We start from the raw sequence: 15,218 nt of genomic DNA on the forward strand, positions 1-15,218 counted from the left end.
CTTTTCCTTTGTGAAATATGTTATTTAATAGTTAATTAATTTATTAATTTTTATAAGTATTATCATATAAATATAATCTTTTAATTCTATTTATGAAATTAAATAATTTTATCCATTTATAAAGTATTTTCTTTTTTTTAATAGGGTTAAATCTTAAAATTTTTAATTAATATTTACAAAGTAGGCATTTTTTTAAAAGATATAAAATATTTATATATATTAAAGGATTTAATTAATAAAATTTAGGTCAAATTAATCAAAAGTTCTGATTGTTAGAATTTAAATTTTAATTTTTTTAATATAATTCATATAACTTTAATTATTTTATTATTTTAATTTAATAATTTCAATCTAATCATAAAATGATGTTAAAATTTAATAGTTAAAATTATTAACGTAACATTTGATTTATTAATATGTATATTGACTTAACAACGTGACACATTAATTTGTTGAGATTAACTCCAATGATGATATAAACTTAAAAATGTCATATGACATTAAATTTTCCCCAAGCCAGAATATGAAATTTTTTTTTTTGGTAAACCTAAATCATTAACTTAAAATCTTTATTTTTAAATATTATTTCAATGGGTGTTTTCTTCTCTTATCTTCTAGAAAGGTTTTCGTTTCAGTTTTCCGAGCTATTGACACGGCGACTTTATTTGCGAAATTGGAACCTCCGATACAATCTTACCAATATTTTATTTGGTATCATCTTAGTAATTTAGAATTGAATAATATTAAATGCTGAAATATCATCAAATTATGATTCAAAGATTACTGGACTTTCTATATTCATGAAGAATATAGAAATAAAGTATCAACCGGCGATCATTCTCCCCCACCTTCACAATCTGGTCATAATCATTTTAATGAATTGTGAATGGACAATTAATGAACGATTCAAATTAATATTTTTCAAGTAAAATTACAATAGTAACTAAAAGGGATAATTCATAAACTACCCAAAACCCAACTCCGAGACATCTATCAAACAACAAAGAAAACAACACAATCAACCCAAAGTTCTAACAGCATGTTCACGATAAATAGGTATGATAATTTAAAATATAATATAATAATATAATATAAAAATAAAATGATATATTTTAAAATTTTAATAATAATTATATATAAATTTAACAAAAAAAATATATTTATATATTTATATTATTATAAATTATACATAATTTTTATATAAAATATATATAAATAATAAATTTTAATATTTTATACAACACAAAAACACATGTCTCCAGGTCTACCATTGGGAAAGCAGCTCAAGCTATAAAATAAAATAAACCAAAATGAAATAGGGATAATTTGACAGCATATGTCTAGAGGTTTTTGTGGGTTTTTTGTGTTTTATGAGGAAGAGAAAGATGCCAAGAAAGAAGAAAGAAGAAAAAAAAAAAGGACAAGAAGAAAACCACCATGCACGGCAATTGGGCAATGCGAAACGGCGGAGAATAATTTTTGGGAAATTAAAAAGGTGAAAATGAAGATGAGGGGGAGGGGGAGGGGGACAATATAGTAAAATTTGAGGCCCTTTTGGAGACGTGAAAATGGAGTTTTTGGAGGAAGAAGCTGTCGGTTTTAAGCCTGGATCTAGGAGTTTTGGTTATTCTTGAGAAAGTCCACTTGATTAGGAGGAAAAAGGGGAAAAAAAATGATAATTGGATAAATTTTGGGAGCAAAACGATACTAATGGCTTGATAGAATCTGGAAAAGCAAGACTACCGATTAAATTTTAAGGAGAGTTTTTAGATTGTTTTTTTCTTTTCTTTGAGATTTGTTTTTTTGTTTCAATTAGTTTATTTTAGTTTTTTTAGATAAGTTTTGGCTCCATGTCATAGATATTTAGATTAAGTTATGACATGACATGTCATTTAATCTACGATCGCATTCTTCGAAATTTAACTCAATCAAATGTCACGTCATTTTAATCAACAAACATTTAAGTAACTCAAATACTACGTTAGCATATTTTATGAAAAAAATTGGATTGAAACTATTAAATAAAAATATTTAGATGATAAATTTTATATGAATTATAATAAAAAGAATAAATTTTAATTTTTTGTATAATACATGAATCTTCGGATAATTTGACCTAAAGGTTACATTTTAGCTATAATTTTAAACTTATACAGTAAACAAGTTATACTCATTTACTAAGTAATCTTAAATTAATTACTTTAAAAAAAAATTTCTCAAGAAATTATAATAATAAATAAGTTGATTGTGTTAGGTTGTTATAATTTAAGATAATCAAATTATACTAGTGATAATTCACAAAAAGTACTTTCTAGAATTATTAATTATTATATACTTCTATTTTGTTAAGTGTTAAAACATTATTTATTTATATATATATATATATATATTAAAAAAATTTAGCATTATTTTAACAGGATTTAATTTTAAATTTTTTTTATTAAAATTTATAAATATAAAGAAAATAAAATTTTAAAAAATAAGAATAAAGAAAGGAAATAAAATGGTAGACCTAAAATTATTATTTTTTACTATCACTCAAATTTTATTTGCTATAAAGAAATAAAATTATTAAAAAAAACTAGGTACCATTTTTGTCTTTAATTTTAAGTTGAATTTTGAAAATAAAGGTAAAATGATAGTTCTCTTTCATTTGTAAAAATTTTAAAAGTTTTATTTATTTATTTTAGTATAATAGTAAAAAGTAATAATTCTTGATCTATTATATTAAGTTATAATTCTCTCTTATTTTTATGCAAATTTCATCAAATGATCACATTGATACTATTTTAAAAATTTTGAGATTATCATGAAACAATTTAAAATTAAGGATCAAAATGAAATCCAAATAAAAGGTTTCAAACTATAGAATGCCCTTTAGCCTAATTAATTTATTAATTTTATAAATATTATCATATAAATATAACCTTTTAATTCTTTTTATAAAATCTATACTATATATTAAAACTCTTTTAGGAGGTTAATAGTTTGAGACCTGTTTAATATATTAAAACAACCATTTTGCCCTTAATAAAAAAAATAAAAAAAAATTGAAAATGTAAACAATAAGAAATTAAAAATAAACGAAAATAAAAAACATATTTGTAAATTTTTTATATATAAAAAACCTATATCTGAATCCAACAATTTCTTTTAATATGAAATCTAAACCACCAGCCCTCACTACTATCAACCACAGCCGCACTCACCAAAACAGCCAATCCTAAACTCAACCACCAATGAAAAATTTGAATCGAAAACTATCACCTAGTTAAAAAATATAGACAAAACAAAATGGAAAAAAAAATAATAACTAGCATCATTCCTTCAATAGAGGCAGCCATAAAAAAAAAAAAAAAAAAAAAAAAACTATAAGTAAAAAATAACAATACAGATAGGGGGAGTTTTGTTTTTTGGGAGATTTAGGAGGTTTTGAAATTTGAAAATTAAGAGAAAAAAAAGTCAAGGGATGGTGAAAAATATAGTAAAAGATGAGGTTATTTGAAGTGACAGAGGCAAGCATTTTGGGGGGGTTTTTAGGCTGTGACTTGAATTGTAGATCTAGAATTTTAGGGATTGATTTTGGAAAATCCAAGCTTGGAACAATGGCAAGGGGTTGGGAAGGATCTGTGGTGAGATTTTGGGATGTAAAAAATTTTGATAAATAATTTTTTACAATAGAAGCTCTAGTTTTAAAAAGAGGAAAGGGAAAAGTGAAAAAAAAAATTGACTTTTAAAAAAGCACCAACGGTGTTTAAGAATAAAAATGAAAAAAAAAAAGATAAAAAGATAAAAAAAAAATTATCTTACAGTGAAGTGCAAGCTAAATTGTTAAATGATTTTGTCATCCATTTATAAAGTATTTTTCTTCTGTTTTTATGGGGTTAAATTTTAAATTCTTTTTTATTCTATTAATGTCTAAGTTTTTCGTCCAAATCACCTCAAGACACAATGATTTGTTTTTTCCAATATGAAGTTTTATGATTTCACTTTCTTTTTTTTTTTTAATTTCCTACAGTATTGTTGACCCCACCTACTCCATCTACAGTACTTACCTAACTTACCTGTGGGAAAAGCATTACGTCTTAAACCAAGCCATCTTCAAGTGTAGAAGCTTTTCATGCCATCTGAGCTACAAGTTTAGTTTACTTGGTTAAATGAAAAGAGTGAGAAGATGAAACATTAAGTTATCAATTTCCTCCAAATTTGATAAGGAAAACTCAATTTCTCACCCGAATAAAAATAGGTTTGGATAGTGAAATTAGAGCTGATACGAGAAATCAATTTTGATAGAGAACTTAATTTCTTACCTCGATAAAAGTGGGTTTGAAGTGTAAAATTCGAGTTGATGGGAAATATCAATTTAAAATATAAACTAAACCCTAATTAAAAATAAAAACAAATTAAAAAAGAAATAGAATATGTGAGTAAGTGACAATCTTTTAATTTTATTTGTGAAATTAAAAATTTACACTATCAGTATATTAAAAATAAACTCTTAAAATATACTTCATCCAATTTTTAAATGTAAAATATTAAATATATTTTTTACAAAACTATAACTTATAAAATATATGTTTTAGTAATTGATTAATGGCTTGACTTTGTTCTTATTTATAAAATTTATTTAGTGAATTTTTATAGTTTTAGATTTATATTTGTTTACTTGTTTGCATTTTGTATGAAGGAACTTGATATTATACTTTGTTGTTATTAGAAGTTTCATTTGAAATTGTCAAAATTTTTTTATATGTACATTGTTGAATTTATTGTTAGTTAATTATATTAATTCAATATAATGAATTATTAAATATTTGTCCAAAAAAATTATTAAAAATTGAGTATTTATTTTAATTTCTAAAATTTCAAAAATATAAATGGGGAATAAGGATTTCTCATCCCAGGTATGATTCATGTGGAAATAAGGATGAGCAAGGACTTCTTCCTCGAAACAATGATTTAACGGGATGGAGTATGACTATAAGAAGCATGGTCAGGGATGGGGAATCTATCTCCTACCTAAAACTTTTTGGTTTGATATCTTTTTTGATGAAAAAGTGGAAAGAAAATAGCTTAATTAATATTTGTAAAAAAAAAAGAATATAAAAGATATGATAATTTTGCATTACATTCATCTATGAGCTCAACCCGACTCTAATTAGATTTTGATATTTATTATTTAAATAAAGCTCGTGATATTATTTTATCAATACATAACTATTTTTTAGTTAATTTTAATTCAAATTTTTACTTAAAATATCAAACTATTAATATAAAATATTTTTAATATTTTAAGATTTAAAAGCATCAACTAAGTCTAACCCAATCCTAGTCTCCTCGTTTAAGAGGAGTTGAGTCTTGGTTTCCACAAGAGTTTTCCCAAGGTGTTCTTTTCGAGGTTTTTGGGGGTCAGTCTCTAAAAGGTTTGACTGCTAGTAAAGTAAAGCTAGTGGTGAGTGCTAAGGATGGTGAAAGAGTTAGGACTTATAGAAACACTTATCGTTCACGGAAGAGGAGTTGGAGAGGGTTCAACCAGTAGAATGGTTACTGGCATGTGTAAACACAAAAAAAAAAGATATGGATGGTGGGCAAGCTTTTAACGTCAAAATCGTTCAATAAAGAAGCCTTGGTTATTACATCAAAAGTAGTCTGGAGACGTGTTAAAGAGGTGGAGATCATGCAACTAGAAGAGAATCTATTCCTATTCAAGTTTACAATGAAGGCTAATAGGAAAAAGGTTTTAGTGGGAGCGCCATGGACGTTCGACAAATACCTTCTATTGATGGAGGACTATAAGGCGCGATTTTACCCTACCGATTATAGGTTTCATAAGGCAACCTTCTGGGTTAAAGTTTAAGGCCTCCCATCGAGGATGAGATGTCAAGATATTGCCATGTACACAAGGAAAAATGCTGGAGAATTGATAAAGAATGATGGACAAGATATCATGAGGAGGTTAGGGTATGAAAGATTACCTAACTTTTGTTATAGGAGTGGTGTAATCGATTTTATTGACTCAGAATGTGAAAAGGAGGTCAAATCAGACGATGAGAGGGAGCCAAAGCTGTAATATGGAGATATGTTAAATGGCATCAATAGTAAAAAGAAGACATACAAAAGGTGAGTCTTGGAAAGGTAAGGCTGACGTGGGAAGGTGAAGGAAAATGAGAAGAATCATCAGTAGAGAGAAAGCTAGAATTCATTAGGGATTTTAACAAAAATCCAAAAATGACGAAATTCAATTGAGGGATGAGAAATCAGGGATAACTAGTAATTTGAATCACGCATTGATCAATTCAAACCTACCTATTAGTCTGTGCAATACCACCTATAAAATTATTACAAAGATTGTAACCCAAAGGCTCAGGTCATTTCTTAATAAAATCATATCTCCTTTCCATACCAATTTTGTACCAAAAAAGAAAGGTTATGATAAATACATTATTATCCAAGAGATATTTCATGCTTTTAAAAAATGTAAAGCAAAAAAGAGACAAATGGTAGTCAAATTGGATTTGAAGAAAGCTTATGATAGACTTGAGTGGAGTTTTATTAAAAAGGTTTTATCTTTCTTCGATGTACCTACATCCCGTATTAACATCATCATGAGCTGTATCTCATCACTTTCAATCCCAATGCTTTTGAATGGAAGAATGCTCAAAAGCTTTAAACCTTCAAAAGGCATAAGGCAAGGGGACCCTCTATCCTTGTACTTATTCATCATGTGTATGAAATTTCTTACCTTGAAGATTTTGGAAACATGTGAAGGAAAAAGATGGTTAACTTATAAACCATCTAGAAACGGCCTTCCTTTTTTCCATGTTATCTTTGCAGATAATATAATTCCTTTTGGAAAAGCAAATAAGGGTACTGTTAAAGTAATGAAGGAGGTGCTTAATTCCTTCTGTACTAATCTGACCAAAAGATCAACCTTAACAAGTCACATATTTTTTTTTCGACCAACACTAGCCACAGTCACAGGAAGAATGCAACAAATATCTTACAAATTCGTAAAACTGAAGACTTAGGCCAATACTTGGGGTTTCCAATTCATAAGGGCCGAGATAGTAAACATGAGTATTCCTTTATTATCGATAAAGTTAGGGCCAAGTTGACGTGATGGAAGGCGGGCTTGCTTTCTCCTGCAGAAAGATTACTGTTGATCAAATCTGTTATGCAAATGATCCAGTCCTATTATATGCAATGTTATGCACTACCTTCAAGTCTTTACAAGGAGCTCGATAGAATCAATAAAAAATTTTTATGAGACTCAAAACAGAAGAAGAAAATACACCTCATAAATTGAAAGAAAATAACCAAGAATAAAATGAGGGTGGACTAGGATTAAGGGATGCCAATATACAAAACCAAGCCTAACTAACCAAGTTGGTATGGAGGTTTATCCATCATAAAGAGGAACCTTGGGCCCTAACCATTCAAGCCAAATATTTGAGTAGTGAAAATCAAAAACCAAAACAAAACCCCTCAGTAACATAGAGAGAGATGAAGTGGATGTGACTTGTCCTTGAAAGAGGTTTTGGTTAAGTCATTCGAAATGAGGCAAACACCAATTTTTTGTATGACAAATGGATGGGGGGTGAAACAATATAATCTCTGGTCCAGGACCCCTTAACAGAAATGAGGAAGAAATTAAGGTTAAGAAAATTCTACACGTTTTTCATCTTCAAAGAGAGTGTTTGATCTCCTTCCAATTACCGTCACTAGTAATAGAGGCTATGAGAACTATTCCTGTTCAGGTATATGGACAAGAAAAAGACATACCTCATTGGATAGCTTTTGCAAACGGAGAATTTACTTCATGCTCAGCTTATGATCTTATAAAAAGAAAAAGTGGTAGTGCTAAGAAAACTGAGTGGAATGGGATTTGAAGATTGAAGATTCTACCTAAACTCTAATTTTTTTTCTGGCAATGTATGCATGAGATTTTACCTATGAAAGGTTTTCTCATGCAACATGGAATAAACGTTCAAAATAGTTGCATGTTATGTGGTCAAGGGTAAGAGGACATTCAACACCTTTTACGTGACTGCCAATGGACTAAGAACGTGTAAAGGAACCAATGGGAGGTTGCAGGCCTGTCTCTGGGTGACAATTTTAGGGTTTGGGTCCAATTCACGCTACTAATAATATAAGATCGAAATACCATTCTATTCCCTGAGGCTTGTCATTCGTCAATATCATATGGGAAGTTTGGTTAGAAAGAAACCATAGGACTTTCAAAGGGAGCAACAAAAGGGTGGATATTATCAAACATGCGATTGAGAAAGCAGGAAAATTCTATGCCTTAAACCATATAGAGGGGAGAAATGTCCAAGTCTCTTTCATTCATATTAAATGGAAATCGCTTGAGTGTGGACATTTTAAGCTTAACACCAATGGGTTATTTATAGGAAATTCAGGAAGAGCAGGGGCTGGAACCATCATTAGAGACCATACAAGAAAATGGGTGGTTGGCTCTATCAAATTTATAGGATATGGAACGAATATGTTGACTGAATTATGAGCTCTTAGGGATGGGTTAATGCTAGCTAAACATCTTAATATTTCTAACTTGAATGTGGAAATTGATGTTGTTGCTGTCATTTCTTTGATTAAAAACCAATCCACTCTTAATATGTGTTTGCAACCTTTAATTGATGACTGCAAAAAGTTGCTGCTGGAAATTAGTTGCTGCAAAGTCATGCATACCTTCAAGGAGGGGAACATTTATGCTAATGCTTTGACTCATTTTGGTGGTGATCACTTTGCAATGTATGAATATTATAAAAATTCTTTTGTGTTTTTTCAAGAGTCTCTTAATTTTATTTTGAACCTATTTATCTATGATGCAGGAAGAAAAATTTTGTATCGTACTATTTTATAATCTTTATCTAGATTCAGTTTACTACCAAAAAAAATTTGAATCAGAATACGAAAGAAATGGAGAATGAATATTCTTAATATTATCCTACGCAAACTCACGTGGAAAATGGAAAGGAGACGTCGAAGTTTAATCGTGGAAAGAAGGAAATATCTGGTGGGCCTACAACTATAATAAGCCAAACGACCAAACCCTACAAGTGCCTAGGTGTCTAACACATGATGGGATTGAGACAACTACTGTGAGACAACTTAAAACCATGACATGGGAGATATCACGACAGTTGGAGAGTTATTTAACGCGGATGCGACAACAATACCAGAGCAAAATACGATAGTGCACGAGCTTCCTCATAAAGAGAACAATAAGGAGACAAGGAGAGAGGGAACGAAAGGTGAAATTGTGCATGGGAATAAAACTAAGTGGAAAAAGCTGGCACGTAGTCGGAACCAAGCCATGCAAAATACTGCTACAGTCATGGGTTTGAAGAAGGACCAATTGGAAGCTTCACCTGATGACTTTATGGAGGTTAAAGTACAAGGGAAGAAATGTAGAAGCGGAGGGGCTGAATCATACCAAAACAAAAGTATAAGAGCGGAGACTGGCTTCTAGTCCTGCCGAGACCAATGAAAACCTTAGCATGGAACTGCTGTGAGCTTGTGAACCCAAGGACAGTTCGGGCCTGCCACACGATAGCGAAGAGGGAAGATCCTGATATTATTTTCTTGAGTGAGACATTAATTAAAGGCAATGCTTTGGATAGAATAAAGAGGAGATGCAATAAAAAGTCAATTTTTGGTGTTGATGTTGTGAAACGGAATTGAGGTCTTGGATGACATGTAAGGAAAATGTGCAGTTGTTGGAAAGATTAGCTGAACAATTCGCAAGGTCATGGCTCTGTGTAAGGGACTTTAATGAAATCTTATGGGAATCTGAGAAATGAGGAGGCAACACCTGTTCAGCCAAGAAAATGGATGAGTTTTAGTAGGCTATTGAAGGGGTCGGACTAGAGGATTTGGGGTGTAAAGGATTATGGTATACATCGGGAAAGGGGAAGGAAGCTCACTCGATGGTTAGAGAAATATTGGATAAAAGGTTAGGAAATAAAACTTGGATAGAGTTATTCTTATTGTACACGATAACAAACCTGGCATCCTTGGTGTTAGATCATAATCCTATCATTGTACTAATGAAAAATGCAAGGTTACGAGGACAAGAAGGAAGAAAAAGTCAAAGTTTTATTTCAAAACTGCATGGGCAAAAGAAAAGGAAACAAAAGAAATAATAAAGGGTAAATGGACCGAGCACATGCATGACGGGATCAATGTGAAGTTATGTCAAACCAGATTAGGATTAAAAGCATGGAATAGAATACAGACCGAAAGCTTCCAGGGTATCATTTCCAGACTAAGAAAGGAGTACGCCGAATTAAAAAACATGAAACCCAAGAGTGATTGTCTAAGGAGGGCAGAAGTGGTACGAAAGGAACTCAATGAAGCTATGGAAAAAATGGAAACAGACTGATCTCAACAAGCAAGAGTGAACTGGCTAAGGGAATAGGACAAAAACATAGCATATTTCCTTGCCCAAGCAACTACCAGAAGGAGGAATAATGTGATTAGGAGGATAGAGAATGAATAAGGGATATAGATTGAAAAAGAGGATGGTATGCGAGACTTAGCTATTTAGTATTTTTAAAAGCTATTTGAATTTTAAAAACCTAGTCATTTTGAGGACATTTTGAAGGCAATGGATGCTAGTAGGGCTGAGCATTAATCTGTTTCTACCGAAACAATCGACAAAAAATTGGTATATAAATTAAATCAATTTTGATTTTTTGATTAAATAAACTAAATCGATTGATGGTTCAATTTATTCGGTGTTGGTGGTCGATTTTTGGCCTTAATATTCAAGAACCAAATCGACCGAAATACATACTGTTAATATTTTATATTTTAATTATTTTATTTTTTCAAAACCTAATTCCTCTTTGACTTTTTCTCCCTCGAACTATCGTCCTCGCCCTCGCCCTCTCCCTCGCCCTCTTTGTCTCGCTCAGGCCCTCGCCATTGCCTACTCGATCTTGACGCCCCACGCCTCAACCGACGACCACTGACAATCATTCAAGTACCAAACCTCACCTCTATTTCTCTTCTGTCCTCTCGCCTCTCACCACCAACAAAAGGATATTAATCTTCATCTATAGATCTGCTTTCTCTTTCGTCTCCAACAAATAGTAATCGCTTTGAAGCTTTGTTCTTGCTTTTTTCTGTAACTCAAGTTAGCTGTTCATCATTAAGGTAAGATCCTTTCCTTTTTAGGATTTCTAATTATTTTCAGGCATTTTCTCTTTCATTTTCTTTTGACTCAAATGATGATTATAATAATCAAGCATATGCGTCTATTTGGAAAATTGAAGGGCAATATTTACTCAATTTCATTTACATTGCAGAGTGCTACTAGAATGTTAATATTATGATAATTAAAAGAATTTTTTTTTGTATTTGACACTATCAAGCTTTAAACTATAACCACTAGATCTAAAAATCTAATACTTTACCCTTGTCCGTTTTTTTCCATTTATATATGAAATGGTACCAATTTCTGGCACCAGCAAGAAGGAAAAAAACAAATTTTGGTTGTTTAGCCCTAAGATAGAGGTATACGAGCATTCAAATTTGAGATAATAGTCTTTGCAAATTGCTCGTTGTGAAGGGTAAAGACTTTTTAGCATTTGGAGTTGGACTTGGATAGATGGAATTTGGAATACTTGAACCTTGTGATATAGGTGAGAGGGTTTGTTGTATGAATCCTTTAGAGTTATAGAACTATTATGCCATTTGGATGGACATTTTTTATATGAAGTGGTTTTGGTGATATTCTAAATTATCCAATGAATATGGATGTTGTAAGAGATTTAAGGAGAAGAAAGAAGTGGAGCCTGATGCTGATCTTGAAAGGGACCAGAGAATTATTTTTGCTTACCAGTTAGATGCATTGCACTTTTTGCTTTCATCTTTTAAGGTTTATTTAGCATAAATGTTAAACCTATGTGTCTTCAAACATGCATTTTTTTCTTTTGCACTAATGTTTGATTACTGTTCACCTTGAATTGGTTGATGAGAGATGCCTATAAAGGCAACTGAGAGAGATGCCTATGAATTCTTCTCAAAAGCAGGCAAGGTTAGTTAGGTTTAACTTGGTTATTTTATTTCTTGTTTAAAGGTTGTACCATAATTTGTCCACCATATCTTTCAAGTATGCCAAGATTCCACATTAATTGGTTTGGGAAAATTTTAGTGGCATGAATTTGAAAATTTGAGGGTACATTTGAAATACTAGGTTTATTTTCATTATAACACTCATTTTTTAGATTTCTAGTATGTAATATGTAGCAATCTCATTTTGCATTGTCTGCTATATTTCTTCAAATTCATTTACATCTCTATATGTTTATGATAATAGCTACAAGTTGATGCATAAAACAATGTTTAGAATGATATGAATGGATAATATTGAGATACATCTGCTTCCTCTTCCAATATATATTACTCTGCCTTCAGTTCCGAGTAGTATTATGATTTCTAGTGTTTCAACATACTATATATGTGGGGTGAGTTAAAAACACGTGTTAAAGAATACAATCTTATAGACACCCTTTGATTGGTGTTTCATCATGAAGCTTGAAAGTCTAGAATCCCCCTGGATATTTTAAGTTTTTGAGGTTATTATTTTCTTTTTGATCTCATACTTTTGTTTTCCGTTATCATTTTCAGGTAGGAGATATGCAATTGATCATAGATAGAAATCCAAAAAGATTAAAGGGAGTTGGGTCTGTGCCTTTATGTTGAGCAAAGTTATACTTTCGTAGTCTTATGAAAAAAGTATTAGCAGCTTTGCTTTCAAGAATCAAGTTTAGCTGTATTCTTAAATGCATTAGCAATGTGATAATGATAAAGAATGATGGGAATAACACTTATGTTTAATCAATTCATGCTGCGTACACAGGGTAGATGATATAAACCTGAATTTTTTTCTTCTCGCCTTTCTTCTGCTTTGATTTTTCCTTGCATTAAAGGCAATTGATAAAATGATAAACAATATATCAAAATCAACTAAACCAAGAAAACCGACTGAGACCAAATGGGTTAAGTCGGTTTTCTTGGTTGTACGGAAAACTTCGGTCGGTTCGGTTTTATCCTAAGATTAAATTGGTTTTGTGGTTTTTACAATTGAATTAACCGAACTAACCGTTTGCTTAATGCTGAAGCGACATTTGGGATGAATGACCATCTAGTGGCAGAATTCAAGGCTGAAAAGGTCTATGAAGTTATTAAACAAATGCATCTAACCAAAGCGTCGAATCTGACAATATGCCTGCACTATATTACCAGAAGTTCTGGAATATTGTAAGTAATGATGTAACTAGCTTTTGTCTACCATTTTTGAATGGGACAGCTGATTTGGAGTAGATGAACTGTACCAACATTGTTCTTATTCCTAAAGTTAGAAACCCTAAAAAAATCACCAACTTTCGACCCATTAGTCTTTGCAATGTTATCTAGAAGATTATTGTGAAAGTCCAAGAGAACTGATTTAAATATGTTCTTCCACATTGTGTTGTAAGAATCAGAGTGCATTTGTACTCGGAAGTTTAATCACTGATAATGTGCTGATTGCATATGAAATGATTCACAAGCTCAAGATGAGACGCAAGGGTAGGGAAGGTTTTGTGGCTCTTACATTAAACATGAGTAAGGCATATGATAAGGTCGAATGGCCTTTCTGGAGGCCATGATGCATAGGCTTGGATTTCAATAACCAGTGGGTGACGCTTATCATGAGATGCATTACTTTTGTATCTTACTCCATTATCTTAAATGTGGATATTACAGACAAGTTCATCCCAAAAAAAGGTTACGTCAGGGAGAACCCCTCTCGCCTTACTTATTTCTATTATGTACCAAAGGTTTCCCAACTTTGTTTACAATATACTAACGAGAAGATCAGCTAAGTGGCGTGAGAGCTAGTAGAAACGGGCATAGAATCACTCGCCTTTGTTCGTAGACAATAGTTTGCTATTCTCTAAGGCAAACCAGTATGAATATGGAAGGATGAGGAGTGTGCCATAGAGGTATAAAGAAGGTTCAGGCCAACGGGTAAACTTGGAGAAATCTTTAATTTACCTCAGTAGGAATGTTAATGAGGATGGTCAAGACGAGGTGCGACAAATTCTAGGGGCGCATGAGATTTCAGACCTCGAGAAGTACCTAGGGTTGCCAACTATAGTGGGTAGAAATAAAATGAGAGCATTCAGAGACAAAGGACAGAATTCGGGCAAAAATCGAATCGTGGAGTAGGCGAACATTATCTATTAGTGGTAAACAGATATTCATTAAGTCAGTCCTACAAGCAATACCATTTTATAGCATGAGCTGTTTTCTACTTCCAAAGGGCCTTTGTCAGGAAATCAACAGCTTAATTAGCAACTATTGATGGAGTGAAAAAAAAATGGGAAAGGCATTCACTGGCTGAGATCGGAGAGGATGCATACGAGCAAAGAAAAAGGAAGCATGGGGTTCAGGAACTTTGAATATTTTAATCGGGCACTATTGGCCAAGCAAGGGTAATGGCTGGTTAGAAATAAATACTCCTTAGTATACAAAGTCCTCTGTGACAAGCACTTTCCAAATGGTAACTTCATGGAAGCCAATCTGAGTCGAAATTTGTCTCTCACTTGGAGGAGCATATGGTTGGCTAGGGAGGATTTACAGCTGGATTACGGTGGAGGGTGGGCGACGGAAATCAAATTAGAATCTGGAAGGATAAGTGGCTACCTAACAACAGGCTTACAATACCAGAAAGTCAAGCACAAAGTCTCATAGGAGACGAAGCATAGGTGGCTGAGTTTATTGATACTCAATCAAAAGGGTGGAAGAGGGAGCTAATCAACCGGTTATTCACTGTTGAAGAAGCTGATTTGATCTGCTCTATTCCATTGAGTGCAAACAGCCATCCAGATGTTTCAACTTAGTCTAGCAAAAGATCGTAGATTCTCTTTGTGGAGTGCTTATCATATGATGGTGTCTGCTCACTGCATAAATAATAGGGCTCAGATGCAAGGAGAGGAACCACAAACCGATCAGGAAAGGAAGACTTTAAAGAAGTTATGGCGAGCAATGACTCCTAATAAGATCAAGATGTTTGCCTGGAAGCTTGACAATGGATTCCTACCAACCTATAGTACTTTGTGGAAGAGAGGAATTGACGTCCAAGTTATTTGTCCAAGATGCGGCCAACAGGAAGAAACAATAGTCCATGCCGTGTGGGAGTGTGA

General features: G+C 32.1%; 1 long non-coding RNA gene across 1 annotated transcript; it reads left to right on the top strand.

Annotated features, from left to right (window-relative positions):
• The first annotated feature begins 10,864 nt into the window (after positions 1–10,864).
• LOC149511397 (uncharacterized) lies at positions 10,865–12,922 on the top strand. Its single transcript, XR_016334278.1, has 2 exons — positions 10,865–11,181; positions 12,658–12,922. It is a non-coding gene; the product is annotated as an uncharacterized LOC149511397 (long non-coding RNA).
• The last annotated feature ends 2,296 nt before the right edge of the window (positions 12,923–15,218 follow it).

The sequence above is a fragment of the Durio zibethinus genome, chromosome 26 (assembly GCF_047325235.1).
Source record: "Durio zibethinus cultivar Kanyao isolate XHJ-2024 chromosome 26, ASM4732523v1, whole genome shotgun sequence".
NCBI classification, from domain to species: domain Eukaryota; kingdom Viridiplantae; phylum Streptophyta; class Magnoliopsida; order Malvales; family Malvaceae; genus Durio; species Durio zibethinus.